This window comes from Procambarus clarkii, chromosome 17 (genome assembly GCF_040958095.1).
Source record: "Procambarus clarkii isolate CNS0578487 chromosome 17, FALCON_Pclarkii_2.0, whole genome shotgun sequence".
Lineage (NCBI taxonomy): Eukaryota > Metazoa > Arthropoda > Malacostraca > Decapoda > Cambaridae > Procambarus > Procambarus clarkii.
Window position 1 is genome coordinate 6501910 of NC_091166.1, and position 14904 is coordinate 6516813.

At 40.6% G+C, this 14904-nt stretch overlaps 1 protein-coding gene across 1 annotated transcript in view; it reads right to left on the reverse strand.

Moving 5' to 3' along the window:
- The window catches only part of LOC138365565 (tripartite motif-containing protein 59-like), a 597995-nt gene that overhangs the window by 338364 nt on the left and 244727 nt on the right, over positions 1-14904 (reverse strand). The gene's annotated exons all lie outside the window — the stretch shown is intronic.

Genomic DNA, 14904 nt, shown 5'->3' on the forward strand with positions numbered 1-14904 from the left:
GGCGGGTGGCGGCTGGTGGTGGCAGGTGGCGGCTGGTGGTGGTGGGTGGCGGAGGGTGGCGGCTGGTGGCGGCTGGTGGCGGCTGGTGGTGGTGGGTGGCGGCTGGTGGTGGCGAGTGGTGGCTGGTGGTGGCGGGTGGCAGCTGGTGGTGGCGGGTGGCGGCTGGTGGTGGTGGGTGGCGGCTCGTGGTGGCTGGTGGTGGTGGGGTGGTGGCGGGTGGCGGCTGGTGGTGGCGGGTGGCGGCTGTTGGTGGTGGGTGGTAGCGAGTGGCGGCTGGTGGTGGTGGGTGGCGGAGGGTGGCGGCTGGTGGCAGCTGGTGGTGGTGGGGTGGTGGCAGGTGGCGGCTGGTGGTGGCGGGTGGCGGCTGGTGGTGGTGGGTGGCTGGTGGTGGTGGTGGGGTGGTGGTGGGTGGTGGCAGCTGTGGTGGGTGGTGGCGGTGGCGGCGGTGATGGGTGGTGGCGGCGGTGATGGGTGGTGGTGGTGGGTGGTGGTGGCTGCGGCTGTGGTGGTGGCGGGTGTGGTGGGTGGTGGCGGCTGGTGGTGGTGGGTGGTGGCGGGTGGCGGCTGGTGGTGGTGGTGGGTGGCGGGTGGTGGTAATGGGTGGTGGCGGCGGGTGGCGGCTGGTGGCGGCCAGCTGGGACACACCCTTCACCACTGAAGGTCTGAGCACAACTAACCATGTGTGTCTCTCTCACCACCAGCCCAGTGTTGCCAGCTCACGCTGTCAAAATGTTTCCTTCAAAGATTGTATATTATCTTTGAACAACAAGTTTGATTATCAAGGAAATAATGCATATATTATTGTCACATTAATACTGTGCAATATCTTATTACATTCCTGCTAAATAATTATAATTTGAAACAGGACAAGAAATCCAACATATATATAAAAACCAACATTAGAGATCACGAGGCCTAGGCCTCGCCTGTGACCACACATCCTGCCTCCCTGGCCTGCTACCCTCTCACACCTCACACTCTTAACTCACTCTCATAATCACTCTCACTCTCAATCACTCTTACGCACTATTACTCACTCTTACTCTCAGTCATCCTTACTCACTCTTACTCTCAATCACTCTTATTCTCATTCTTACTCCTACTCTCACTCTTACTCCTACTCTCACTCTTACTCCCAATCACTCTTACTCCCAATCACTCTTACTCCTAATCACTCTTACTCTCAATCACTCTTACTCTCAATCACTCTTACTCTCAATCACTCTTACTCTCACTAACTCTCAATCACTCTTACTCTCACTAACTCTCAATCACTCGTACTTTCATTCTTACTCTTACTCACTCTTACTCTTACTCCCAATCACTCTTACTCTCAATCACTCTTACTCCCAATCACTCCTACTCCCAATCACTCCTACTCTCAATCACTCTTACTCTCATTCTTACTCTTACTCACTCTTACTCTCACTCTTACTCCCAATCACTCTTACTCTCAATCACTCTTATTCTCATTATTACTCTTACTCTTACTCCCAATCACTCTTACTCCCAATCACTCTTACTCTCAATCACTCTTACTCTCATTCTTACTCTTACTCACTCTTACTCTCACTCACTCTTACTCTCAATCACTCTTATTCTCATTCTTACTCCTACTCTCACTCTTACTCCTACTCTCACTCTTACTCCCAATCACTCCTACTCCCAATCACTCTTACTCTCAATCACTCTTACTCTCAATCACTCTTACTCTCACTAACTCTCAATCACTCTTACTCTCTTTCTCAATCACTCTTACTCTCACTCTAACTCTCAATCACTCTTACTCTCATACTCACCCTTACTCTCAATCACTTTTACTCTCACTCTGTCACCCTTACTCTCAATCACTCTTACTCACTCTGTCACTCTTACTCTCACTCACTCTTACTTTTACTCACTCTTACTCACACTTACACACTCTCTGGCACTCTCACTCACCTTCAGTCACTCTTACCCACTCTCGCTCACTCTTACTCACTCTAGTTAATAAGAACACGCCAATATAAGACAACAAAACGTTTTCAGATTCTTTCACACCACTTTCCAGCAACTTTTATAATTTATATAAATTATCTTAGGGAATAATACATTAATTATATATTTAAACATGATATTAGTGTTTAGTGGAATGCATAAGGAGTCAAATTGTGTTAAAAAGAGTGATTTTTAGAAAATTTGGAGAACTACTTTTTTCTGATCATATTATAACTAAATGGATTTTAAACGTTTCACTGAGCCAACATATATCATTCACAATTTATTAATGAATTTTACAAAAAAAGCACCATAAATTTTATATTTAAACATGTAAAAACTATTTGAAATACATTAGGAACAAAATAGTTGTAGAAAAACAATTTATTATAAAAACTTTGTGTTTGGATTTTTTGATTAAAAGTTTCTCAAAGGCTCTCCTGCACCATTCTCAATGCAAATCATTCCCACGCCTATGGGAAGAGATAGACGAACGTTTTCTAGATGATTTGTGTTTGCTGGGGTGGTGCTGGGCATGTGGGGTACGTGGTGCTGGGCATGTGGGGTACGTGGTGCTGAGCATGTGGGGTACGTGGTGCTAGGCATGTGGGGTACGTGGTGTTGGGCATGTGGGGTACGTGGTGCTGGGCATGTGGGGTACGTGGTGCTGAGCATATGGGGTACGTGGTGCTGAGCATGTGGGGTACGTGGTGCTGAGCATATGGGGTACATGGTGCTGGGCATGTGGGGTACGTGGTGCTGAGCATATGGGGTACGTGGTGCTGAGCATGTGGGGTACGTGGTGCTGGGCATGTGGGGTACGTGGTGCTGGGCATGTGGGGTACGTGGTGCTGGGCATGTGGGGTACGTGGTGCTGGGCATGTATGGTACGGTAACCGTGAACGAATCCTTGTTCAGATGTCTTGCGGCTGTTCTTATATCTGGCAACCTTGCAGACGGAGTAATTGCAACTGGCTCATAGTTGCTATTTAGGTCGGCATTTGCATTAAATCCTGGTACACCATTGTAGGGGAGAGGAAGTCGTTACCCTTGCCAAGATTTCCCTAGCCAGGAGCAAGGCTCTGTTCTCGGTCACCCATTTAGTTACAGGCCAAGCCCAATGGGAATTAACTTGACTAAGTGGTATGGCACATCATCCACTGAGCTATGCCAATTGCAGATATAGGCTGTTTACAGCAGCAAAATACTGACAATTACGTTATGTATAAAAGTACACCAAAATCCTAAGGAGGAACTTTTTTTTTACACAGGTGATCACAAGAGCAGACGACTTCTGACTCCTGTCAGTAGGCTGAGAGCTTTCCCTTCCCATAGCTCATGGCAAGCCTTACATCAAATAAATGCAAATGTAGGTAGATATTACAAAATTGAGACCAGTGTTATGTGGCCATTATATAGCCATAATAATATAACCTAAAGGGCACCAAACCATGTTTGTTCATGAATGTTTCCATATATTTATTCATTTGATATTTAGCAACAGAAAATAAGCATGTAGTATATGACACCCTCCCCCAAACAAATTATTTTAGAGATTCCAGTATTTTGTTTTATTTATATTTGAAATATTGTAGCAGTCATTTGTCATTGTAAAGATTAAAGTTCTATATTGTTACTCTATAAAATATTAATTATGTTTACTAATACAGCAATTAAAAACAATGCATTAGGCATTAATTTAACCCAAAAATATAACATAATAAGATTACTTTTTTTACCTATTGCTGGTTGATTTGTGTATTGTGATTTTTTTTAACTCATAAAAAACTTTTGAGATTTGAATTTTCCGACCCAAAAAGGCAGCGTCGTAAATTCTTAGCAGTATGCCTTTAATTAAATAATTTCATTTTACATGGTTTCCATTTACTTATCAATCAATCTATGTTTCATGTTTGAATAGCTAAAATAAATATTAGTTGGCAACTCGTCAGCACTGCCACATTTTTATTCACAGTCGACACCAAATTTATAAATAAAAATAAAATACTTAAGAGCTGTCCGATTTCTTTCATATAAATCTGAATGTGTAGCTAAAAATCGACGATCTAGTATGTTATTAAAAACAAATATTAACACAAAACTGGCGGGACCCGTTAAAGTGATGCGACTACTTTAGGAAAAGTTGTCACATGACGTGAGGGAGGCGTGGTGTTGGTACCGGCTGCCGCCAGTCTTCCTGCACACCCCCTCATAGTCATCGTGTGAGCCGCAGCGCAAAAAAGATGACAGGTAGTAAAAAAAGATGACAGTACAAATTATTAAACCTCAGTGAATGACACTGACTTTCACAATTTATCTGCACATCTTATAATGAATTATAATGATAACTAGTAACAAACCTCTTGCACTGCAACTGCTATGACTAGCAAAATAGTATTACACATTAAAGGTAGAAGAGAGAGCATCTCCGCCAGCCACGGCACATACATAACACTGTCATTTATTTATTTATTTATTTATTTATTTATGCATATACAAGAATGTACATAAGGAATGTGAGGATACAATTATGGTAATTACAGTCTTGTAAAGCCACTAGCACGCGCAGCGTTTCGGGCAGGTCCTTAATCTAAGAAAATTTTAAGGAGGTAAATACTTGCAAAATTTATAGACAAAAAAATGATAACTGATTACATGGAATGAAAAAAAAAAAAGATGAGAGAAAATTATAGGTACAGTATATTATAGCACATAGGTAGTTATGATTGATTGCAATGACAGCTTAAAATGGTAGTTGACAACAAATTGGTAGGCACAATACAGCAGAAACAATATAAGATTGATTGCAATGACAGCTTGAATGGTAGTTGACAAAAATTGGTAGTCACAATACAGCATATGACTAGCACATAAAAGAAGACACCAATGAACACAATGATAAGGTTGTTTGATATTACATAAAAATTATGAGATTGGGTACCACTAGGTACAGAGCAAATTTAAAGCTCAGTGTAGGAAACTAAATAGATGAAGTTAGGTACTTTTTGGTTTTGCTTTTAAATAAGGCAAAAGTTTTACAGTTTTTCAATTCACTAGGGAGTGAGTTCCATAGACTAGGTCCCTTAATTTGCATAGAGTGTTTACACAGATTAAGTTTGACCCTGGGGATATCAAAGAGATATTTATTTCTGGTGTGGTGATAATGGGTCCTATTACATCTGTCCAGGGAGAGTTTCAGAGCATGGTTTGCATTTAAGAACAGGGTTTTGTAAATGTAGTTGACACAAGAGAATGTGTGGAGGGAGTTAATATTTAGCAAGTTTAGAGATTTAAACAAGGGAGCTGAGTGTTGTCTGAAAGCAGAGTTAGTTATTATTCTGATAGCAGATTTTTGCTGTGTGATGATGGGCTTAAGGTGGTTTGCAGTGGTAGACCCCCCATGCACAGATACCATAATTAAGATAGGGGTAGATTAGTGCATAATATAGTGAGAGGAGAGCAGAGTTGGGAACATAATATCTGATTTTGGAGAGTATACCAACTGTCTTAGAGACTTTCTTAGTTATGTGTTGAATGTGGGTGCTGAAGTTGAGTCTCTTGTCTAGGAATAGGCCAAGAAACTTGCCATCATTTTTATTACTGATGTTAATGTTGTCTATCTGTAGCTGAATTGCATTTGATGATTTGCTTCCAAATAAGATGTAGTAAGTCTTTTCGATGTTTAATGTTAGTTTGTTCGTTGACATCCATAAGTGGACTTTTTTTAATTCATTATTCACAACATTATTTAGTGTATGTGGGTTGAAGTTTGAGTAGATAAGGGTAGTATCGTCAGCAAACAATATAGGTTTGAGAATATTAGAGACATTAGGCAGATCGTTTATATATATAAGAAATAGAAGAGGTCCTAAGATGATGCCCTGTGGCACTCCAACGGTAATTGGTAGAGTGGAAGAAGTTGTATCATTGATGGTTACATATTGGTGTCTGTCACTAAGATAGGATCGGATGTAGTCAAGGGCAAGGCCTCGGATTCCATAATGCTGGAGTTTAAGTAAGAGGTAGTTGTGATTAACAGTATCAAAGGCTTTTCTTAGGTCAATGAAGAGTCCAATCGGAAACTCATTTTTGTCAAGGGCTGAGTAGATAATGTCAAGGAGACTAATGATTGCATCATTGGTACTCTTTTGGGACCGGAAGCCAAACTGGCAGGGGCTGAGTATGTCGAATTTTACGAGGTAGGAATAGAGCTGTTTGTAAATAATTTTTTCAAATATTTTTGATAGAATGGGTAGATTTGATATTGGTCTATAATTGTTTATGTCCGCCGGATTGCCTCCTTTATGGACTGGCGTTACTCTTGCTTTTTTGAGGATATCAGGGAAGGTGTGACACTCTATAGATTTGTTGAACAGTAGTGCTATGGGTGGGGCAAGGGCATGGGAGGCTCTCTTGTACACAATGGACGGAATTTCACTGGTGTTCCCTGCCTTGGTTTTTAGAGAGTGTATGATGGACACAACATCTGTCGGGCTGACTGGTGAAAGGAGAAGAGAGTTTGGATAGCTGCCTGAGAGATATGTGTTAATATGTGTCTGAGTCTGTGGGATTTTACTGGCAAGATTAGCACCAACCGATGAAAAGAAACTATTAAATTCATTTGCCATTTCTAAATCAGTTGACGGTATATCCCCATCCTTGTAGAGTTTTATTTGGTTATGTGAGTGTTGTTTAGTTCCTAGGATACTAGAGATAGTTTTCCAAGTGTTTTTCATGTTGCCTTTTGCTTCATTGAATCTATTCACATAATATGCAAGTTTTGCCTTTCTTATGATACTGGTAAGCATTGATGAGTACCTTTTAGCTACTTCCTTTGAAACTAGGCCAATCCTAACTTTCTTTTCATATTCATGTTTCTTGTTGATTGAGTTGAGAATGCCACTTGTGAGCCATGGATTGTTTAATCTTTTGTCAGTTACTTGCTTTGTAAGAAGGGGACAATGAAGGTTGTAGAGGCTTAGAGTTTTGGAGAGGAAGAGGTTAGCTAATGAATTTATATCATGGGTATTATTGAATTCAGAATCCCAGTTAATATTGTGAAGTGCCTCTGTAAGATTGTCTAAAGCTGATTCACTGTGTAGCCTAAATGAAAGTTTCTTGCTTTTTGGTGGTGTTATGTCCATGTTCGCTATGAGAAAGGTAGGATAGTGGTCAGTTGTTCTGTCGTAGATTATACCAGATACAAGGGGAGCTGTTATGTTTGTCCATATGTGGTCCAAGGTAGTGGCTGATGTTTGAGTGACTCGGGTAGGTTTGGTGATAGTGGGGATTAGCATACAGGAGTTCATGCTGTTAAGGAAATAGTCAACTTGAGAGCAGTTTTGTTGACCCAGGTCAATATTAAAGTCTCCTCCCAGAATGATGTGGTTTTTGTTGAGATTGTTGTTTATAATAAGATTCCTTAGGTTGTCTGAGAAAGAAGCTATGTTAGTATTAGGAAATCTATAGATGGCTCCAATAGTCAAAGAGGATTTAAGGGATTTAATTGTAAACTGAGCAAAAGTATATTCACAGTAGTCATCTCTGTCACTAATAACACTGTTGCAGATAAATGTATCTCTGTAATATATAGCTGTGCCACCACCTTTTTTATTAGGCCTACAGTTATGAATGGCTTTATAACCAGCTAAGTTGTAGAGTTGGGTATAGTCTTTATTTAGCCAAGTTTCTGTTAAAATAATGAACGATAGGTTAGTACCTAGTGCTGTGAGTAGTGCATTTAAATCGTCAAAATGTTTACCAAGTTATCTAACATTTTGGTTGTAAACTGATAGACAGGTGCTATTTTGGAGTTTGTTTTTAGCCTGGTGTGCTGTGAAATACTTACAATAATGATGATCAATGTGCTGGTTGGTATAGATATGAGACAGAAGATTTTGATCAGGATCAATATCAGTGTGCATAGAGATGCAGAGGGATCACGATACAAGATACACGATAAAGCAAAACACAAGAATAAGAGCAGATACAATAAAATAGTAACAATTTAGAAGTAAAATAAAGATCCAATAGATAGCCAAGGAGGACACAGAAGTTACATAAAATAAAACACAAAAAATCAGTAGAGACTGACAATATAAATGTAAAATAAAAAATAATAAGAAAAATAATAATCATAAAAAAAAATGATCTTGAAGATAATTAGCTTAGTAATGGTTAATTAACAGGGTAATAAAAAGCCCTAGGTTTAGTGACAAGGGGATTAACTAAGAACAAATAATTAAGAGTATAAAACAGGCAAAGATGACAAACAAAAAATAAAGTAAAAATTAAAATAAAAATAAAAATAAACACCTTTGGAAAGGAAAGGAAGAGCTTAAGTACACTTTGGTTGTATGTGAGACTACAAATTATGTTCTGGTTATTCAGCTGATATCCCACAGTCATCCAGGAAAGAAGTGAGGTGTGCTTCAGTGGTTATGACATAAGTTTTTCCAGAGTCAGTCTTCCTAGCTATTATTTTACCATCGCGCACAAAACAATGTTTAATAGCAGTGGATCTATTGCGAATTCCACGTAGTTTAAATAAGAGATTTTGTCTGAATCTGGTAAGACATTCGTTCACATAAACCTTGGATTTCCTAGCGACTGCAGCAGTGATAAGGTCTGACTTGCGGGAGCAGCTATCTAACTTCACGCGTATCCTTCTGTTGTTTGCACCAGATGATTTGGTACCCACTCTATAAGCTGACTTAATGTCTCTTGCTTCGATTGAATAATTCAACTTAGTACGCAATTCCTGGATCACGATGGCAGTACAGTCTTCTCTGTCAGTTTCATGGGGAAAATCCTGTGATGAGATGATGACAGAATCAAGGAGCTTAAGTTGGTCTGATTCGTCTTGGGTTGCAGTGTGTTGCTGTTGTAGGGAGTTAAAGTGGTTCTCTAACTTTTGTAACATCTCTTCTTGCTTCTTAGAGGTTTCTGCTGGTTTAAAGTTAGTAACTGAGATCCGAAGAGAGCTTAATTCATGTTCGAGGTGGCCGACTCTGGCAGACAGATCTTGGTTAGCCTTGTGCATTGCCAAAGCATCACTCTGAAGCTTCATTATCAGGTCCGACTGCTCTCGGATAATAGACTTTTGGTCATCATGTATTTGAGTCAATAATCTGAGCCATGGATTATCAGCGGGACGCTTAAAGTCAGTACATGGGGAGGCAGCTCGTTTAAGTTGCTCCATATGGTTACATAACTGTTGTAAGGCTCGAGTCAGTGACGACGCTTCAATCAGCTGGGAAGGTTTGTTATTGTTGACGCAGGGAGGGTCGGTACTCCCCCCGGTAGCCCCTAAGGGGGAGACAGCCGCATTATTCCTGTTGCTAGCTTGGCTGGTTGGGTTCATCCTGATAGGTGTGCTATCATTCTTTACGGCCTTGCCGAGCTTAGAATTGTTTGGCATGGTAGCAGCAGAGATGTATGCAGCAGATGGGGTAGACTCGTTGATATGGCAGCAGCAAACGTCAGGTTAGCTTCCTCCAGGGAGCAACACTAATGAGGTCGAGATGAGGTAGTAGGTTAGGTTTTGTCGAATATTTCGGTCACATTTAGGTCATCGGTCATCTTCACTCTGCCTTCCTCGCGGGCGCGTTCAGCACCTGGCCCCTCAACACGGCACCTCACCCCACCTCTCACACACCTGCCTCAAGATTTATGCCAAAAAAGCTTCAAGTAATGTGACGCTCTTATAACATTGCTTCTCTTTCCTACTCGTGTCGTAAATGTATAACTGGCAGGAGTTATTCCTTTGCCCTTTGGTTATTTGGCTAGACTATTCTTACTCTGCTTGGTTAGACTATTCTTACCCGGTTCGGTTAGACTATTCTTACCGGGCTTAGGTTGACTACTCATCCTGCTGTAGTAGGATGAGTACCAATCTCGCTCGCTTTAACTAGACCATTCTCACCTGGCTCTTGGTAACCAAAAACTAAAAATCGTTATAGCACGAGACATTGGTGTTCCACTCTTACTGTTATTCAAGAATACCTCCGTAGATATGCGTAGGTTCAAGGTCACCCCACAATCTGTGCATCATCGTCATCTACCTAATAGTGACACCAGTTGGTTGCCGTTACGATTACTGAACTGCGAATTACCAATATTGCTGTGCCTAACGTTATAATCACCTATAATGATGGTAGGCTCAGTCTGAATACAGATAGGAAGGTCAGTATAATTAAACTTATCAATAGGAGCTTACGAAGTAAAGATATTGAGGGCAGAGTTCCCCACGTAGATCCTCACACCATTATACTGAGGACCTTCCATTAACTTGGCTGGTGAGGGACTTATTAACATACAAAATACAAGAGTGACAGGATTTAAGGTTATAGACAAAAAAGAAGGGTAATTTAGGGGATGGAGAACTGGTGGGAACTTTGCACTCCTGAAGGCAGACGACATCAATGGGCTCGGTCGTCACTTTGTGGTGTTCAGGAAGTCTTTTTCCTGAGATATGCTAAGCTCCAACAGAGGATACGAAGCACCGTTGTATTGGGAGTTTGTGGAAGGATCAGTGCCGTTGCATAGTTGATATCTAATTTATTAGTCCACAAGAGCTTATATGTGTTTATATAATCTAGTGCCCCCCCCCCTTGCATTGCTTGGTATCATTCCAGGTATCCTTCTAAGCTCTGTGATACAGCTGGCTGCAAGGCAATACAGCTGCAATACACTGGCTCTCGTTTCTTTGTCTACAACACTGTTGTAGGGGAGTCCACTACCGTCCACAGGATAGGTAAGGGGTCCACTACCACCTGTTGGATAGGTATTGGGCCTACAACTGCTCATAGAATGGGCATGGGGTTCACTATTATTCACAGGATTGTTATGGGATCCACTGCAGCACACATGTGGGCGGTAGTGGACCCCATACCCATCCTGTGGGTGGTAATGGAGCCAATACCCATCCTGTGGGCAGTAGTGGGCCCCATACTCATCCAACAGTTGATGTGGACCCCCATTAACATACTACAGGTGGTAGTGGACCCCATACCCATCCTATGGGTGGTAGTGGACCCCATACCCATCCTATGGGTGGTAGTGGACCCAATACCCATCCTATGGGTGGTAGTGGACCCCATGCACATCGGGTGACTAGTTGTGGACCCTATATCCATCCTGAGGATACAATGGCAGTGTTGAAGGTAGCAATGTTCAGTGTACAGGTTCCCAAGTAGGAAGACTTGAGAGGCAAGACCGACTAAAGGCATCAACATCAGAGGCTGGTGTCACGTGACAAACGTGGACGTGGTGCAACCCATCCTCGACTCAAGTCCATTACATCCAGCGGTCGACCCCACAGACACATTCATAAACTTTAACATGCTGTTCATTCAAAACAGGAATTTTCTCAAATATAAATTAATATTATAATACATTAGCAAATTGTGCATATATATAGGCATAGGTTATGTTAGGTTTGGTGTTTAGGTTCTGTTGGCGATTATTTGTATTTGTAGTACGTGGGTGAAGCATTTACAGAGTTGTGGTTCTAACAAAATTCGTCAGTGAAGCACTTTATCCCGAAATGTGCGAACGTCAGCAGTTGTGAGTCGTGTGTAAACCGTTTTTCATTCATAAACAGGGGGTTTGGCGGGTGCATGGAATCACTTTTGGGTCTTTGTTTGGAGGACGGGCTGCTGGATGTAATGGACTTTAGTCGAGGAAGGGTTGTGTGTAAACCGTTTTTTCATTCATAAACAGGGGGTTTGGTGGGTGGTTTAAGATCCAAAAGACACTTTTGGGTCTTTGTTTGGAGGACGGGCTGCGTGGTGAGAGGCAATGTCGTGTTATGTTATTCCGTCATTGTAGATGTTTTTTGTACCCCGAGACGGTCTTAGTTGCATTCCTTACTGTCTGGCTGTGGTCGTCTGAGGTGGAGATTACGATAAGACAGTTAATTATAAGCTTATAAATCTCACGGTAAACATACAGCTCTAACAGGCAAAACTGACGAGGTTGAAGCTGTAGAGGGCATGTAGGAAGGAGCTGGGAACCGCCTGACAACCTAGAAGACTCGTCTTGAGACATACTCCAAGCGCTCAGAGAGTACCTTGGGAAAACGGAGACAGGAAAAGCATGGAAGGTGACGGGAAGTCTTGTTTTGAAGACAAGAGGAGCGCCGAGGACCCTTCCGACGGCACGAAGTGATCGTCGTGGACGCCACTTGTTTAGAATAATTTCTGAACAATGTCGTCCCGGATGTTAATAGTTATTACAAAGCATAAATGTACACACTTCAATAAGTTAAAATCAGTTAATTTATCATTAACGAGCAATATCTTAAGTCAACTGAAAGGAAATATTTAACATCACAACAATCTTCTGAAAACTGATGAAGCCATAAAAAAACAGGAGGAAGGAAGCTCTCAGCAAAATGACTGCATGTATCAGTACATTTTCAGCCCAACGTTCCATCTCCCAGGAAGAACAAGACCAGCAAAAGCTGCTAGACTCTGTTATTGTGTCGTCCCAAGATATACCTGTGGAACATGAAGGTGAAAATTGTGTCGACATAGCTCAGGCTCTCATAAAAAACAAATTGCAGCTCATTCTAAACAAAACTGACGTTATTGCTGCCTACAGAGTAGGCAAAAAGAATCCATCAGGTCAAAACCAGCGGAAAATTCGCCTGAAGTTGACTTCCCAGTTCATGAAATCCCATCTAGTCCGGACAGCTGCATCCCAACGGAAGGGATTATACATCAACGAGTGCTTGACTAGGAATAGACAGCAACTCCTCTACCCCCTGCGTCAAATCCGTCAACAAAACCCAGATGCGATTCATCAGTGCTTCGTTAGAGATGGACTGATAAAGGTGAGAAAAACCGCAGAGGGCAAAATGTTCACAATTGCTAATGAAGAGAACCTCAACACCTTCCTCTCCCAATGTGGTTTGCCTCACCATAGTATTGTTCCGAACCTTAATGGAATCTGACCCATATATCAATCAGGTCAACCCATGTGTTGCGTTTCCAAAAGGGTCGCCCATGTTAGAATCGGTGAACGCCCTAGTAATATTGTTGAAAACATCTTAATAACTTATTAAACCAAAGGTCTTTTCATGTCAGAAGAACGGCAGAAACTGGATCTATATATGAAAACTCTTTCAGGACAAAATTTAAAGTAAAACTAAAGATATTTGTAGTTGTATAAAAGTTGCATTTTTCATCGGTCGTAGAGCCGGAAATCCGCAATATTCATCTCAGAACAATGCTTATTTCACGCAGAATCGTTAATAAACGTAAGATTTTTATACGTCTCAAGAAAGATAGAAACATAATCTTCATTTTAAATGCCTTACCATGGGCATATTTGTATTTAAAGCGAAGATACGTGTATTTTTCTAATCGGCGAGCTCCGATCCCGCACAGATCGAGCAACGGAGTAACTCTCTCTCAGAACAATGCTTATTTCACGTAAATTCGTTAATAAACGCAAATGTTTTTATATGTGTTGAGAAAGATAGAAATATAAGCTTCATTTTAAATACTTTACCATAGATATATATAAAGTTCTAATGAAGATACATGTGTTTTAATAATCGCCGAGCTCCGACCCCGCACAGACTGATCGACAGAGCAACTCTCTCTCAGAACAATGCTTATTTCACGTAAATTCATTAATAAACACATATGTTTTATATGTCTCAAGAAAGATAGAAATATAAGCTTCATTTTAAATACTTTAACATAGACATATATAAAGCTTAAGTGAAGATACATACGTTTTTATAGTGGCATTCAGTAGCTTGTCGGTCATGGAATGCAGAAGCCTACGCACTTGCCAATATAGTGTGTAATTAACAAAGATACGCTTATAAAGCCTAAAATATTATATGCCTTCAGAAAGACAGAGATATGCTCGTTATTGTGAGTGCACCAAAGGAAATATATCTTGTTGGAGGACAAAGATATATCAATTCTAAAATAAGTTTCGACTCTCGCTCGGGCGAGAGATAGCGCGACTCTCGCCCCATCTATTGGAGATTCTGTTCACCTAATGACCCAAAGCTACTCAAAGCCTCCTAGCATTACTTAAATAATGAAGGAATATGGTATATTTATTCACTATAATGTTGGTGCTTAATGCAGAACACGAGAAAACATATATTTACTATAAAATAATATACTTCCATTATGAAATAAGTAAATATGTGGCCTCATAGGAAGTCAACGGTCCAGGTGTCAATGTTGTGGAGCGACTTATCCAAGATATATTGTTGTCTGGAAAGTGTTTGTTGGCATATCAACCTTCTGTACACAGTGATCCAGTCGTCGCACTTCTCTCCTTAAATGATCGCAAATTTAGTTTATTATATTAACAAGTAGAATACGTATTTCTAATAATATCTAACATAACTAGCCAGAAAATATTTAAGACTTATTGAAAAATACATGTCTGGAAGTTAAATCGACTTCATAGAACAATAGTGTTGGTCTATACTAATCGTTATTCGTTAGTATGCGTTCGCTACTTAAAACATTTACTGTACTGATGTAAAATCTCCCACGTCTCTTCGCACATGGAACACCGAACCTTACACACTCTCTGATATATTGTTTAATTAATAGAGATTCACTAATAAAGCTTATAATTGTATATGTTATCAAAAAGGCATAGATAAAGTCGTTCTTACGTTTTAGTCACAGAGATTAGATATTAGTAAATTAAAGTTAATTTTATTCAGGAAAGTACATAAATAGTCGATTTACAAACATAATATTGGATTTATAGATAGAGCTAGTACATACAATACCTAAAGCCACTAGTACGCATAGCGTTTCGGGCATATTACTGAGAGAGGAAAGATATTTATATTTAAACAATTTTTTTTTTTTACCGACGCTCTCCCTATTGATGAGAACTACAACCTAATGAAGATAAATGTTAATTTTATGTAGATAC